Source organism: Cupressus sempervirens, chromosome 3 (genome assembly GCF_028749045.1).
Source record: "Cupressus sempervirens isolate cs-2001-9-10 chromosome 3, ASM2874904v1, whole genome shotgun sequence".
Classification (NCBI taxonomy): domain Eukaryota; kingdom Viridiplantae; phylum Streptophyta; class Pinopsida; order Cupressales; family Cupressaceae; genus Cupressus; species Cupressus sempervirens.
This window is the reverse complement of record NC_143120.1, coordinates 463,036,535-463,043,190: the sequence shown is the minus strand read 5'-3', so window position 1 is coordinate 463,043,190 and position 6,656 is coordinate 463,036,535.

Genomic DNA, 6,656 nt, shown 5'->3' with positions numbered 1-6,656 from the left:
TATAACATAAAATAGAGCTATGCCAAGAAAAAACATACAAGAATTGGATGATACACACAGTTTAAACACAAACCCCAAAATCTGTGACTATTATTTTCCTCAAATCTTTAATCGCTAATTTAATACCAATATCCAAATTCTAACTTTATATTGCATAAAATAAACAATTATAGTAAAAAAAATTTATAAACCCATACTTACTTAGGCAAGATCAATCGATGAACAAGAAGGTTGATAGCCTTGGGAGAGCACTTTCATTACACATTGGAAGGGCGTTTTGTCTAATATCTTCCATTGTGAACAATGCACGCATTAATTTGTGATAGAGGAGGCTCACACTCACACAACTCCCTTTGTTACACTTTTTATGCAATTTATTGAACATAAACTAGAATAAAATCAATTTCTTTCCTTATCAAAGAATCTCCCATATTAATTAATTAATTATTATTTTTTCCCATAAAGTTACTCTGTTTTCTTTAACACTTAAATAAGCAAAACATAGTTTATATTGACAAGAAGGAGATGTTTTCCACAATAATTCAAATTGTGATATTGTTATTAGGATTCAACTTGCTATGGAAAATATCTTTGTCTTACCAATTGATGAGCCTAAGGGGCTTTCTAATGAATGGTTCACAAGGCACAACATGTCATGAATGTTTTGCAAATTGGGTTGCAAGTAGAGTGGGTTTAACCATAGAGAAAACAACATAGTTAAGCAGGCTCTAGTAGGAGTAGTATTGAGATGGGTGACCTACTAGGAAGTCTTGGCATTTCACCTCTATGAGCATCACCTAGATCTAATGAGTGCTAAGTGTTCTATTCATCATCATGAGAGATGAATTTATGTTAACCACTACTCATGGAACATGGGTCAATGAGTTTGACTCAAAAACTACATAGTTGAATCTTAATAGCAATATTACAATTTGACTTGCTATGGAAAATATATCTTTCTTATCAATTGATGAGCTTAAGGGGCTTTCCAATGAATGCTTCATAAGGTACAACACATGGTGAAGGTTTTGCAAATGGGGTTGCAAGCAAAGTGGATTTAACCATAGAGGAAACTCCATAGTTAAGTGTGCTCGAGATGGAGTAGTATTGGGACGAGTGACCTCCTAGGAAGTCCCAATGCTTCACCTCTATGAGTATCACCTAGACCTAATGAGTCCTAAGTGTTCTATTCATTGTCATGAGAGATTGGTTTGTGTTAACAAGTACTCATGAAACATGGGTCAATGAGTTTGACTCAAAAACTATACTGTTAAATCTTGAGAACAATATTATAATTTGATGTATTGTGAAATATATCTCCTTCTTATCTTGATGAGATTAAGGGACTTTTTAATAAATTGTTCAAAAGGGTCGATGAGTTTGACTCAAAAACTACATAGTTAAATCCTAATAGCAAAATTACAATTTGACTTGATGTGGAAAATACCTCCTTATTAATTGATGAGCTTAAGGGGCTTTCTAATGAATGTTTCATAAGGCACAGTACTTTGTGAAGGTTTTGCAAATGGGGTTGCAAGCAGATTGGGTTTAACTATAGATGAAACTCTATAGTTAAACACACTCAATCCATAGTAGTATTGAGATGAGTGACCTCTCGGGAAGTCCTAGTGCTTCACCTATGTGACTATCACCTAGATCTAATGAGCGCTAAGTGAGAGATGAGTTTGTGTTAACTACTTCTCATGAAACATGGGTTAATGAGTTTGACTCAAAACTACATAGCTGAATCCTGATAGCAATATCACAAATTGACTTGATGTGGAAAATATCTCCTTTTTATCAATCAATGAGCTTAAGGGGCTCTCTAATGAATGGATCATAAGGCACAACACTTGGTGAAGGTTTTTCAAATAGGTTATAGGCAGAGTGACTTTAATCAGGGAGGAAATTCCATAATTAAGTGCGCTTGAACTAGAGTAGTACTAGGATGAGTGACCTCTTGGGAAGTCCTAGTGCTTCACCTCTGTGAGCATCACCTAGATCTAATGAGCGCTAAGTGTTCTATTCATTGTCATGAGAGATGGGTTTGTATTAACCACTACACATGAAACATGGGTGAATGAGTTAACTCAAAAACTACATAGTTGAATCCTGATTAAAAATATCACAATTTAACTTGTTGAAAATGTCTCCTTATCAATTGATGAGCTTAAGGGCTTTCTAAAGGATGGCTCATTGGGCACAACACTTGGCAAAGGTTTTACAAATGGGGTTGCAAGCAAAGTGGGTTTAGCTAGGGTGGAAACTTCATAAGTTAAGTGCACTTGAGCTAGAGTAGTAATGGGATGGGCGTCCTCCTGAGAAGTCCCAGTGCTTCACCTCTGTGAGCATCACCTAGATCTAATGAGTGTTGAGTATTCTATTCATTATCATGAGAGATGAGTTTGTGTTAACCACTACTCATGAAACATGGGTCAACAAGTTTGACTAAAAAACTACACAGTTGAATGCTGGTAAAAATATCTATAATGCCCCACCAAGTGATCCAAAAGAATTAACCTAAAGTTTTACTAAGCTTTCCAACCATTTTTTTTAACACAAGATAGAATAACATACACATCAATCATAAAGTAGTGGAAGCAATAACATACAATCAACTATAAGCATACATAACAGGTTACATTTCTTAAGGATCCCAAGATGTTGAGTTACATTTAAATTTAATTAATACTAATTCTAACAACTACCATATCCACATGAAAGAACAATTAAAAAGTCTAGTGTCCATTTAAATAATATACATTTGTTCTGAATGTCTCTTGGCAATAAAATTCGGAATGCTCAATCATCCATTGTACATGTCACAAGGTATGAAAGGCTAAAAGAATATACATATGTAGAAATAGAAATGCATCATCCTCCTCAGATCCATGGTACAAGTACAATAAAATAAATGAAACCATCCACCATACATGATATGTCCATCCATCATAAAATATAACCATCCATCATAATGATACATAGATAGAATGAAAGGAAATGCAAACAAAGAATGCTCCATCCACAGTTACTATGGATGGATCTCAATGGTAAGAGTAAAAAAGCACTACTACTCGACTGCATGGAACCTAAATGGCCCACTCCCACCGCACTAAGGAGATAGTCTCAAGTCCTAAACAGGATATCAAAGCACATATCAAAAGTACTCTCTAACTCCAAGAAATCCTAAAAGTACTCTAACTCAAAGGTTCTAAGATAGGTCGACATCTAATTCCCAAAGGCACATAAAGACATGTAGGAAACCTACTATGTAAGCGAGCAAGTGTTATCACACAGATCACGTTAGAGTTACCTTGGGAATCTCTCAAGACCCCGCCCCCCTAGTGATCCCTATGTGGCCACTAGTATCCTCTCATACTGACAAGGCATACTATGGAATGCAAGGTTGCAACCAAGCATTCTCTCTACTCCCATCCTAGTCTGTACTAGCACTCGAGGCATGGGTGAGAACATACAAAGACTCTTATTAGGTTCATTTTAATTCCCATTTAGTGTAATTTTTTCACTTATTAAACAACTTACAATGGGTTACCCTGGAAACCACTTAGGGCCCCAACCCCCATTGCAAGCCACTTCCCTACACTACATATAGAGTACCTACTCTAGGCTCATAAAAGTACAAATCAAATAATCATATAAAATCGCCTCAGTCCTATACAAGTGACTAGAAAGCATCAAAAGATAATTCATAATATTTACATCAGTTCTCTATGAGCAACTAGAAAGCATCCCAAAATAATATTGATCGGAGACTCATAATGGTTAAGTCAAACATGTCATCACCAAGAACAAAGCAAACAAACACCTCAGTCCTATCAAAGTGACTGGAAAGCAATTCAAATATAACTTATCGAGGACTCAAAAATGGTTAAGTCAAGTAGGTCATACATTTACCTCAGCATCACACAAGAACACTGGAAAGCAATAACAATCAATGCATCAAAACATCTCATAGAGCATACTAGACACATTACCATGGTTGGGTTTAAAAGATCAAAAACAAATCATCAGCATGACATCACAAACACATAACTCCCTAGCCTCTGGTAAACGTCCTAAACTAGTCAAAGCTAGGACAAACCCCAAAACCTCAAAACATAGACATCACACAGAAAACAAGATAATCTCATAGTTTAGGTTTGATTTGAAAACATGAAGTTGAGTTAAATAGTAAGGTTTCAATCCTTGTTTCAGTATAAGTTTTCAAATAGATAAGAACTATAGTTCTACCCTTGCAATTAAACCCATTCTTGTTTTCAAAACAAATATAGAATTACCCCCATTATATTTTAAGTCAATTCTTAAAAATAATCAAAGGATAATTATTTATTCAAATTATTAAAATAATTCCATTGATTTAGAATAAAATAATTCACAATCTTATTAAAAACCAGGCTTATTAATAATTAAATACATTTCCACTTCCACTTTAAATAAATAAATAAAATGAAACTTAATTAGATTAATAAATATATAAAGTAATTATATATTGTAAATAATTTATTAATTATTAAAACAGTTCATAAAGTTTACTTAAATAGTAATTAAAATTAATAACGATTAATAATTAAAACCTTATTAATAAACATTATTAAATAGTAATATAGTTATTATTAAAAACACTTAATAATGAATATTATTAATTTATAATAAAAATAATATTAAAATTCATTAATAATGAAATTTATAAACTTAAAAAAAAAATTACAACTTGCATTTGTTTTAAAAGCCCATCGACTTTAATAAAAGGTCGTGTGGCTGCAGGCTAAGCTGTTGCCATGTGGAGTAGTTCAGTCTGCGCACGCTAGCACAGTACAATGCCACTGGGGAAAGAAAGGAGGGGGGGGGGTGTCACGACCCCACTTCCCCTTTTTTAATATTAATTTTTTTTTTTTTTTGTTAAATATATAAATTGTTTAAATCTTATAAAATCATAATCCCCTTTTTAAATTATAAAACTATATATATAATTTTGTTGTTATTATTATTATTTTTAAAATCGAACCCAACATTAATCTGATGGAGCAAATACAGTGAACTCAACAAATTTTAAAGAATATTATCTCTTTGAATGTTCAACCCTTCCCAACTTAATTTCCTTTCTTAAAAACTATAGCAAGAGGGTTATACTGATCCCTTAATTTTCTCATATACAGAGGATTTCATACATACAAGAAATACATGCTGCTAAAACTTTCATCACAAGAATTCTTTAGATATACATTCAACAGACACAATGAAGATAGGAAGGAAAGAGCGTAATAAATTTAGTGAATAATCACAAGCATCTACCTGGACATTGATGCTAATTGCTACGCCCAAAAAAATTGTAGAGAAACTCCTCTTCTCAGAACCTTCTCCTTTTCAAAAATTCCTTCCTTCTCCAAAATTCGCGGTCATTTCCACAAAACTTCCCTCCCTTGGAAATGAACCCCCAAATTGTGATATGGAGTTCTCTCCTAAAATCGAGGCACTAATTGTGCATTCACCCAAGAGAATTCTCGACTTACTAATCTTCAACTCTCAAATAACTTTTCTTTATCTTTTCCATGCACATTAATTGAATCATTAAATTACTTTACTTAATTTTCACTCGACTTCTCCTTTAATTAATTTATTGAATTTTATTCCCATGCACACTTTATGCAATTAAAATATCTTGATTAAATTCACTTGTTTTATTAATTTCTTATATTTTAATCTCATGCATGCATCATGCAAACTTAAACTTTTAACAAATTAATATATTTTTCACTTTTTAATTAAAATATTTATTAACTTAAATAATAATAATATTTAGCATTTATGTACAAATAAAATCTAATTATATTATTATTAAATTAGATAAATATTATCATGTTCTAAAATTTATTCTTATAACTTTTATATTCAAATTTAATCCTTTTTATTTAATTAATTTCTTAATTAATTAAATATAGTTAAATATTAAAATACCATAATAATTTTTCATTAAATTAAATCATTAATTTAATATTTTAATTAGACTTAATTAATAGAAAATTCAACAAAGACTCATAAAATAAAATACGAAAACCCATCATAGCGAAATACATACAAAATCAAACTAAAGGGTTATAATCACGAATTAACGTCATCCAACGCATTTAGAGGGTACACAACTCAGATACTTGTCCTAATTTTTTAGGACAAATAGCTTAAAGGTTTAGGATTTGGACTCAAGAATTTATCTCCCCTCTCTTACCATTGAGATAATGTGATAGGGTATGCTCATCCTGGCAATTCAGAGAAGTTGATACCCAATACCTGTAACCTGCATAAAATCCACACATGTACAAACACAATATTCTAAGCTAAATAGGTAATGGCAGGAAGTGGTGCATCGTGTAGATCTTGACTAGTAGGTGACTACGACTCCTTTCCTTAACCACATTAGAAACACCACACATAAAGAAAACAAACACACACACCATACACATGTAGTATGGGGTAAGTATCTGTAAGCAAACACATATGATAATCCATCTAACTAATCATTGTCAATAATTGAAAACACTGTAATAATCATCATGCATACATGAAGTATAGAGTACCAAGTAATCTCATCATAAATCAATTAAAAATTGAAACAATATCTGATAATCTGAAAGTAATGC